The sequence below is a fragment of the Oncorhynchus tshawytscha genome, unplaced genomic scaffold (genome assembly GCF_018296145.1).
Source record: "Oncorhynchus tshawytscha isolate Ot180627B unplaced genomic scaffold, Otsh_v2.0 Un_contig_5367_pilon_pilon, whole genome shotgun sequence".
Lineage (NCBI taxonomy): Eukaryota > Metazoa > Chordata > Actinopteri > Salmoniformes > Salmonidae > Oncorhynchus > Oncorhynchus tshawytscha.
This window is the reverse complement of record NW_024608335.1, coordinates 10,289-21,072: the sequence shown is the minus strand read 5'-3', so window position 1 is coordinate 21,072 and position 10,784 is coordinate 10,289. Positions and strand designations below refer to the sequence as shown.

At 40.2% G+C, this 10,784-nt stretch overlaps 1 long non-coding RNA gene across 1 annotated transcript; it reads right to left on the bottom strand.

The window, feature by feature from the left end:
- Positions 1 to 6,586: 6,586 nt before the first annotated feature.
- LOC121843461 lies at positions 6,587 to 7,856 on the bottom strand. The gene is made up of 3 exons (XR_006081573.1): positions 7,741 to 7,856; positions 6,897 to 7,001; positions 6,587 to 6,646 (listed from the first exon to the last, which is right to left on the bottom strand). It is a non-coding gene; the product is annotated as an uncharacterized LOC121843461 (long non-coding RNA).
- Positions 7,857 to 10,784: the final 2,928 nt, after the last annotated feature.

Genomic DNA, 10,784 nt, shown 5'->3' with positions numbered 1-10,784 from the left:
GACATTACATCAAAGTTGGATCAGCCTGTAGTGTGGTTTTCCACTTTAATTTTGAGTGTGATTCCAAATCCAGACCTCCATGGGTTGATAATTTGTGTGTGATTTTATTGTCAACACATTCAACCATGTAAAGAAAAAATCATTTAATAAGAATATTTCATTAATTCAGATCTAGGATGTGTTATTTTAGTGTTCCCTTTATTTTTTTGAGCAGTGTATATTGGTCTATACTGTAGGTAGGCTATTTATAATATACAGGCCTATAATCTATACTGTAGGTAGGCTATATATAATATATAGGTCTATACTGTAGGTAGGCTATTTATAATATATAGGCCTATAGTCTATAATGTAGTTAGGCTATATATAATATATAGGTCTGTAGGTAGGCTATTTATAATATATAGGTCTATACTGTAGGTAGGCTATATATAATATATAGGCCTATAGTCTATAATGTAGGTAGGCTATATATAATATATAGGTCTATACTGTAGGTAGGCTATTTATAATATATAGGTCTATACTGTAGGTAGGCTATTTATAATATAGGCCTATAATGTAGGTAGGCTATTTATAATATATAGGTCTATACTGTAGGCAGGCTATTTATAATATATAGGCCTATACTGTAGGTAGGCTATTTATAATATATAGGTCTATACTGTAGGCAGGCTATTTATAATATATAGGCCTATACTGTAGGTAGGCTATTTATAATATAGGCCTATAGTCTAATGTAGGTAGGCTATTTATAATAAATAGGCCTATAGTCTATAATGTAGGTAGGCTATATATAATATATAGGCCTATAGTCTATAATGTAGGTAGGCTATATATAATATATAGGTCTATACTGTAGGTAGGCTATTTATAATATATAGGTCTATACTGTAGGTAGGCTATTTATAATATAGGCCTTTAGTCTATAATGTAGGTAGGCTATTTATAATATATAGGTCTATACTGTAGGCAGGCTATTTATAATATATAGGCCTATACTGTAGGTAGGCTATTTATAATATATAGGCCTATACTGTAGGTAGGCTATTTATAATAAATAGGCCTATACTGTAGGTAGGCTATTTATAATAAATAGGCCTATAGTCTATAATGTAGGTAGGTAGGCTATTTATAATATATACTGTAGGTAGGCTATTTATAATATAGGCCTATAGTCTATACTCTAGGTTGGCCATTTATAATATATACTGTAGGTAGGCTATTTATAATATAGGCCTATAGTCTAAACTGTAGTTAGGCTAGGAGCTGAAAGTCCGTATTGCCCAGCGACAGCCCCGAAACCTGAAGGATCTGAAGAGGGTCTGTATGGAGTGGGCCAAAATCCCTGCTGCAGTGTGTGCAAACCTGGTCAAGAACTACAGGAAACGTATGATCTCTGTAATTGCAAACAAAAGGTTTCTGTACCAAATATTAAGTTCTGCTTTTCTGATGTATCAAATACTTACAGTCGTATGAAAACGTTTGGGCACCCTCTGAGGCTGCATAATAATTAACTCTGTCGTCACAGAAAATGATCACAGTGGCATGCCATTCATTTTCTAATAAAAGCTGAGTACTGGGGTATTGTCCAGACAATGATTTTTAGTGTAGCAATATTAAGTTGTATGAAATTAAATCAGATGTGAAAAATAGGCTCAAATTTGGGCACCCTTGTCATTCTGTTGATTTGAATACCTGTAAATACTTAGCACTGATTAATTGGAACACAAAATTGGTTTGGTGAGCTCATTAAGCCTTGAACTTCATAGACAAGTGCATCCAATCTGTCGTGGCAGAATCAGAATTCTTTACGTAACATTTATAAATAAGATCTTTTATTTATATTCATAAGGATGCTTATGTGGAAAAAGTTACTTGGGCCCAGAGAGGGAAGAGGTCGGGTTAGTCTCATCTGTGAATGTGTCTAACTATTCCTAAACCATGTGAAGGGATGGTGTGATTAATGGGGAACCAGTTAGGTGGCTCCACAATGTCTGTGTGCAAGTCACGTCTCTTGTCCAGGAGGGGGTGTATTTGATATATGCCATTGGATGAGATGTTTTTGGTTCTAAGTGGTACCAAGAACGAGATAAGAACTTAGTTTAGGAGACCAAACTGAACGATAATTTATAGCCAATGCTGTCTGGCTATGTGTGTCTTTGCTATAAAGGATCTCAGTTGCCATTATGTAAGCACTCTCAGAGAATTCATTTATGACACTGAATTGATCTGAGAGTCACAGGGCTATGGTGAAGCTCATATAATTAAAAATTGACTTTATGATAACTCTGACTTGTGTGTAGTTCGCTCTCTCATGATTTGGTAGAGGAAATGTCCACGACAAATCATGAGAAAAGGTATTTAAGGTGGCCAATTGCAAGTTGTTGTTCTCTTTGACTCTCCTCTGAAGAGCAGCAACATGGGGGCCTCAAAACAACTCTCAAATGACCTGAAAACAAAGATTGTTCAACATTATGGTTTAGAGGAAGGCTACAAAAAGCTATCGCTGAGATTTCAGCTGTCAGTGTCCACTGTGAGGAACATAGTGAGGAAATGGAAGACCACAGGCACAGTTCTTGTTAAGGCCAGAAGTGGCAGGCCAAGTCAAATATCGGAGAGGCAAAGGCGAAGGATGGTGAGAACGGTCAAACAGCCCACAGACCACCTCCAAAGACCAACAACATCATCTTGCTGCAGATGGTGTCACTGTGCATTGTTCAACAATTCAGAGCACTTTGCACAAGGAGAAGCTGTATGGGAGAGGGATGCGGAAGAAGCCTTTTCTGCACACAAACCACAGAGTCGCTTGAGGTAATGCAAATGCACATTTGGACAAACCAGCTTCATTTTGGAATCAGGTGCTGTGGACTGATGAAACAAAGACTGAGTTATTTGGTCATAACAAGGGACATTATGCATGGCGGCAAAAGAACACAGCGTTCAAGAAAAACACTTGCTACCCACAGTAAAGTTTGGTGGGGTTCCATCATGCTGTGGGGCTGTGTGGCCAGTGCCGGTACTGGGAATCTTGTTAAAGTTGAGGGTCGCATGGATTCCCCTCAATATCAGTAGATTCTTGGGAATAATATTGAAGAATCAGTCACAGAGTTGAAGTTACGCCGGGGCTGGATATTTCAACAAGACAACAACCCAAAACACTGCTCAAAATCTACCCGGGCATTTATGCAGAGGAACAAGTACAATGTTCTGGAATGGCCATCCCAGTCCCCAGACCTGAATATCATTGAGAATCTGTGGGATGATTTGAAGCGGGCTGTCCATGCTCGGCAACCATCAAACTTAACTGAACTGGAGATGTTTTGTAACTGAACTGGAGATGTTTTGTAAGGAGGAATGGTCAAAATACCTTCATCCAGAATCCAGACACTCATTAGAGGCTATGGGAAGCATCTAGCTGTTATTTTAGCAAAAGGAGGCTCTACTAAATATTGATGTGATTTTTCTATTGGGGTGCCCAAATTTATGCACCTGTCTAATTTTGTTTTGATGCATATTGCACATTTTCTGTTACCGTAATTTCCGGACTATAAACCGCTACTTTATTCCCACACTTTGAACCTTGCGGTTTATACAATGACGCGGCTAATTTATGGATTTTTCCCGCTTTCACAAGATTCATGCCGCCAAAAAACTGAGCACCGTCACATAATGTGACGTAAATCGAGCACGCTCAAACTTCCTATCATTCTGATTACAGTAGTAATTTTGTCACCCTCATCATGGCAAAGACACGGAGAAATGCATATGATGCAGCTTTCAAGTTGAAGGCGTCGATCTGGCTGTTGGAAAAGGAAATAGAGCTGCTGCACGGGAGCTTGGCCTTAATGAGTCGATGATAAGACGTTGGAAACAGCAGCGTGAGGAACTGACTCAGTGCAGAAAGAAAACAAAAGCTTTCAGAGGGAAGAAAAGCAGATGGCCCAAAGTATTTGCAGCCACTCGACATCAGTGTAAATCGTGCATTTAAGGTGGCGCTCCTTGTTCAGTGGGAGGCTTGGATGACAAGTGGGGAGAAATCCTTCACTAAAACGGGCTGCATGCGAAGAGCAACTTATGGTCAAGTCTGCCAGTGGGTCCTGACAGCATGGAGCATTGTCAAAAAATCCACTATCATCAACGGGTTTCGAAGGCTGGACTGCTGCGTGTTGAAGGGCAGCATGAGTTCAGCGGGGTATTTGCCTCCGGATGAAAGTGACGAGAGCGACAATGAAAACGATCCAACATCAGATGAAGCAATTCGTGGCTATTCAACTCCGACACCGAAGGAGATGACTTCAGTGCACAGGAGGAGGAAGATAGTGACCAAGTTCATTGGTTTCGATGTACCGGTAGGCACCTGCGGCTTATAGACATGTGCGGCTTATTTATGTACAAAATACATATTTTTTAATAATTCTGTGGGTGCGGTTTATATTCAGGTGCGCTTAATAGTCCAGCAATTACGGTAATCCAATAAACCTCAATTGACTACTGACATATTACTGTGTCCATAAGTTATTTGATAGATCAAAATGAAATTGCTGATCCAAACACCCAATTATTTATAAATGGAAATCATGGAAATTGTCAGGGGTGCCCAAACTTTTTCATACGACTGTTTGTCATGCAATAAAATGCTAATTAATTACTTAAAAATCATACAATTTGATTTTCTGGATTTTTGTTTTAGATTCCGTCTCTCACAGTTGAAGTGTACCTATGATAAAAATTACAGACCTCTACATGCTTTGTAAGTAGGAAAACCTGCAAAATCGGCAGTGTATCAAATACTTGTTCTCCCCACTGCAAGTGTTTTCAAGTACAACTTTAGTAAGGACTGTTTTTGGGAAACAGCTGTGAGATTTAACGGGGCCGGTTTAGGAAAGAAACCGGGCCCCGGACAATCAGAAAGACTTCTGTTCTTTGACTTAGAAATGACATACACAAATTAGACATGGCAAAGACCCATTTACATAGAACATTGTTTCAATAAAAGAATTCTGAAGCCTCATTGGGTTTCAAAATATGATGACAATGATCAAAACATGACTTCCCCAATACTTATGTCAAGGAACCCAGTATGATACTTACAGTTTTCAAGTGGTCATCACTGTCTGAGCTTAATACAAGGACTGGTTCACTAGAGGGGAGAGAATCAGAGAAGAAACAAGAACACATTTAGTCAATTGAATGACTAGATAGAAAAGGGGATTAAGGGGCATATTCAATCCGGATCGTGGAAGTTCAGTGTTACAGCGTGATTGAAATTTAAAGGCAATGTTACCAGGTTAGCGGAGACTGCATTCACGGTAAAATATGTCGGCACAATCGGACATCGATTGAATAGAGCCATAAGGCGACAAGGCTTTTAAGGCTGGAAGTAGGACTGTGACAGTTATGGGATTTTGAATACGGTAATTGGCCAGCCACATGAGAGCTGTCACTAATAAATGCAAAATGAATCAAATAAACAATGATTATAATATTCTATTCTCCTCTGTATGTGTTGCCATAGAGATAGAATGAATAGAACGGTGTCCCCATTCAGGTCAATTATGGCATAATGGGTGGACTGGTGGCCATTGTGAGTGTACCCATATGAGCAAAGCAGGAAGTAAAATGTGCTGCGATTTGTTGATTGAACTCAACTGACATTTTAAAAGACATTCCGTTGCATGAGCCACAACACTTGAATGAACATTCTACATATCCATGGAAATGATTGCAACACAATACCAAACAAGACACCCCACTCCCTCATTTTTTTCTTGTTACGTTACAGTCAGCTGCTATTGTATTGGTGTCTATTGGAGAATCACCCCATTAAGCAGACCAGAACTGACCACTTGCTTTTTATGGTAAAGTGAATGATCTTCATTTATCCACCATGTTTGAAACGGACTCAACAGGGCACTAATGCTGTCCCATCTTTTTTGTTTTTACGGGTATTTTATTTTCATGACGGTCTTCATACATAACTGTCAGTTACACAATTATGCAGTATTATTGCCAACCTTAGCTGGACAGATCACTACTTTACCTGACTTTCTTAGCAGAACTGCAATGTTTCCGAGAAGCAGTTTTGGGTGTAGCCTGCTCCACAGAACTACAGACAAGAAGAACAGAGATTTATTCATTCAACTACAGTATTTCAATGGATAGCTGTCATAGGCATACATGGTTGTCACCATGACAACCATAATCAGGAAGATTGGCCAATGCTCATACAGCTCTGGACCAGGTGTAAAGGAATCTTCCAGGTTAACAAAGACAGCAGTCGTAGGTAAAGTCAAGCAAAAACCAATCCAGGTTTAATATAACTCGCAACAAGGTGACACCCTTCAGCACAGAAGCAGAGAACATGTTTAACAGCCCTCTTGGAAACAGCCCTTTATATCCTAATAGTCTAGTAACCCAACGACTCTCACTTACACTGGTCAAAATCATCGTCACTGGACTCCATGAACACCTTGGTCCCTGTAACCGTTGCCCTTGGAGACCTGGTTCTCTTTCCCTGAGCCTCTGTCATCCTCTTCCTCAGTGTCTAGCAGATGTATCTGGACTGGGGAGGAAGGTTTGAGCACCCCCTGGAGCCATGACAGCCTGTGGCCAGATGCCGAGTCTTACCGACGCTCTTAATCAGCTGCAGAAGACACAGGATGTGTTTGAAATGGCACCCTATTCCATATAGTGCACTACTTTCGACTGGGGACTATAGGACTCTGGTCAAAACAAATAGTGCACTATTCACTGTATTCCCTATATAGTGCACTATTCACTGTATTCCCTATATAGTGCACTATTTTTGACCTGGTCATAGGAAATCGTGTGCAATTGATTAAGATAATCACTGGAGGTTGCAATTCATGTGCCTTAGTAAAACCACAACATACCTGTTGTTCTGCTGTTTCCAATCCTCCCTTCTCTGACCAGCCCAGTTTCTCTGAAACTCTTTGAAATAATCTGTGATTATCATCATCCATGGTCTCTCTCTGTCTCTGTAAGGGGGACAATATGACTATTATCTGGAGACAACACGGTAACAACATGTCAGGCTGGGAACCCACGGATAGTTAGCAATGCCCTGGCCAGCCCTCTTTGGGCAATGAAAACAAACAAGACACATTTTGATGATGCAGTATCTTGATTAGCTAACAATAGCTAGTAGCAAGACACATTCTTTGTAGCAGGCAAATGTATTTTAGCTAGGTATTTGATTATGCACGGTGTGTAAGTAGTAGCCTAGCGAGCTAATGGTGTGTGCTATCCGATATATCCTTGGTACGTCCTAACCTAAAGCCTAACTAACCTAAAGCCTAACTAACCTAAAGCCTAACTCCAACTAACCTAAAGCCTAACTAACCTAAACCCTAACCTAAAGCCTAACTAACCTAACTCCAACTAACCTAAACCTAACTAACCTAAAGCCTAACTAACCTAAACCCTACCCATAACTCTTACCTAGCATCGTCGAGATCCAGGCTTCCATAGCCGTGATTTGAGGTATTGCAACGTTAGACTAACTCTTCCCAAACCATTTTAAATGTAAACTTCAATGAGGGGATATGAACGACCCAATGATACCGGATTGGACGCTAGCTAATGCCTGCTACTAAAACCCTTATAACCACGACTGTAAATAAATGCTAAACGTTACCGTTTCTCAAGTTTAACTCAATATGCATTACTATTTGTTTATTCAATATCAGATGTTCGCGAATCGGGACATAACGTTACCTTTGAAGATGATGGTCAATACATTTGCTTTGGGCCCAAAGCCTCGGATAGCAACCGAAAGACACCAAACGAAGATTCAAAACGGTGCACCGGAAGTTCTCATAGGCCGAGCGGAAAACTAGTGGTAATGACGTAGATAAAGTGACACAGAACCGGTTTGAATTGACGACTTGCAATTGTATTAACATAAATCATTCATGTGGCATCTTGGCAAAGATAGAAGAAGCCAAAGGTACACGATTGTAAATATACAAGTAGAAAGGCAACGCTGCAATGGTAATGTTGAATCCCATAGCAGTATTCTCTGTGTACTAAAACCCAAAGTATTCTCTGTGTACTAAAACCCAAAGTACTCTCTTTGTACTAAAACCAATAAACTAGTTAGCTTTTTCAAATTTTGTAATTGCATGTTTTAGAAAGGACCTAGAATAGAACACTTAGGGATTTAGTTTTAGACCAAATATTTATTGAATTATCAGCGACTTTATCAGATCCCCAAATGCTCACTCTCCCCATATCTGAAGAGGTTTTACCTGAGCAGCAGCACTGAGGAGCGGAGCCCCAGTCTGAGGCAGGTGGACCCAGAGCTCACACACATTAAAATGAACAGGAGGAGGAGGAACTCAGGACCAGTCAGGAAGAAGAGCAGCTTCAAGGACTGGGGGAGGCAAATATCATAGAGTTCAAATTCTCTCCTGCATGTGTGGAAAAATGACTGTGATCAGGAGAACCCACCTCAGCCCTCACATCTTCACCAAACCTAAACTGTGGAGGACGGAGAGAGGGACTCTAACCCACCAACATAACTGAAGAAAACAGACTCTGATGGAGAGGATTACAGAATATCAGAACCAACCAGTGACTCTCAACCTCTCTTGCAGTAAATCCAGATTGTTCTGCAGCTCAGAGTGAAAACAGGGTAAGTGATGAAGTGGAGAGTGGAGGACTACTGTCAGGGTCTAAGATATTCAAATCAAAGAGGAAAAGACAATGAAAGAAAGCTGTGCTGGAAGCAGGATGGCCACAAAAAAATATAGCTCACCTGTAAATTCACAGTAAAGAAACATTTTATTCTCATTCTTCTGTCCAATTTTTCTCTAAAAATATGAGTCCCACAGGGGGAAAAAATCATATCGATGCCAAAAATGTGGCAAACAATTGACTCAAAGACGAACCCTTATTTAGTGGACTACTTAAACTAAAAGATCAAATAAATATGTATATGCAAATATACCCAGTGTATTTATGCAAATGCTGCACATACAGTTGAAGTCGGAAGATTACATACACTAAGGTTGGAGTCATTAAAACTCGTTTTTCAACCACTCCACAAATGTCTTGTTAACAAACTATAGTTTTGGCAAGTCAGTTAGGACATCTACTTTGTGCAATGACACAAGTCATGTTTAAAAATTGTTTACAGACAGATTTTTTAAATTTTTAATTCACTGTATCACAATTGCAGTGGGTCAGAAATTCACATGCCCTAAGGTGACTATCTGTAAACAGCTTGGAAAATTCCAGAAAATTATGTCATGGCTTTTGATAACTGGATTTTGTTCATCATGATACAAGTTACTGCACAGAAAATGACAATGTTTTATTAATTTTGCAGTTTGTTGAACTTTCTATTTTGTAATTATTATAGAAATACTACTTATGGCTAACAAGTTATTACATTTAGAACATCTATTTACAGCCACAGTTCTGTGTACACCGTTCAGAACATTTACACATTTTGAAAATCTACATGGTTTTAAACATTTTTTAAATTATTATACCAAATTGAGAAAAACATCTGTAAGGTGGAAGTAGTATTGGAACGTGCCCATACACTACCTGATTAAAGCAGCAAAACTATCACACATTCCAAGAGGTTTACCATATTTTTCTTTATTTCGACAGAAATGGAGTCCGAGCTTGCAGCATACCAGACAAAGCTTCAATAAAACAGCTCACAGAAAGACGAGTACGGCTTAGAAAATACTACGTAGGTCATTCCTGGTTCGAGTGATAAAATCCATCATTATGTAGGGAGAGGTGGGCATAACTAAGGGTGAAAGAAATGCAGGGCCTTTCAAATGGGTCGTACTGAGCCTCCCGTCTGTCAGTTTATCCATACAGTTTGGTCTTAACCAGCATAGTGAGTGACATCGAACAAGAGGACAAAGCAATTTAGTATTTTTTTTTTTTTGTTTTCTTACATTGAAACATGACAAAATCCTTAAAGTTAGCATTTTAGTGGTGGTGGTGGGGAAAGTGGTTATGATCTTTCTCTCTGAAATGTGATAATAAACACCGACATCTACTCTCATCCTGAATAACCAATAGCCTAAGAGGAGAAAAACCAAGAGCAGCCGCAAGACTAAAAACAAAATGTTGAAATGATGTTTAAGCGGATTCACCGTTTTTAGACTAGAGTTACTAGATGTTCAGACTGCGGTGCAACAGTCCCTTTATACTCTCTTACTCCAGATTCAATTATTATATTGACATGGAAACACATTGATGCAGACTTGTGGAAACAAGTCCCATATACACACAGAGAGAGAAGAGAAAGGCCACGGGAGTCTCTTCCAGGCGCTGGATGGAGCGGGATGGAGAGGGGGGTGTTCCTCCTCGTCCTCTCGTACCCTGTATGGAAGATGTGGTTTTGGGGAAGAGTCTCAGGTGAAAGAGCAAAGTGCTTCCAGGCTCAGTCTGGCTCAGAAACAGACATGGATGGGATATGACTAGAGTGGAGGAGGGGAAAGTGGGATGAGGTGACGACACGGTGGACACACCTGCAGGCTCTACAACAGAGAAGAGTCCAAGTCACAGGAGGAAGCAGGGTTGAAAGGTGCTAAAGAAAAAGAGCAGATAGGCGGCGAAGCTTTGGGCAGGAGGGTAGAGTGAAGGGCGGAGTGGGGTCAGAGTTCCAGCCCAGACTCTTCCACTGCTCTGGAGGGGCTGGAGTTGGACAGGGTCGGTGGTGAGGTTAGAGGTCAGGGTGTGGGGCGCGTGCATCGATCAATGGGACATCTGGTGGGGCTGCATCCCATATA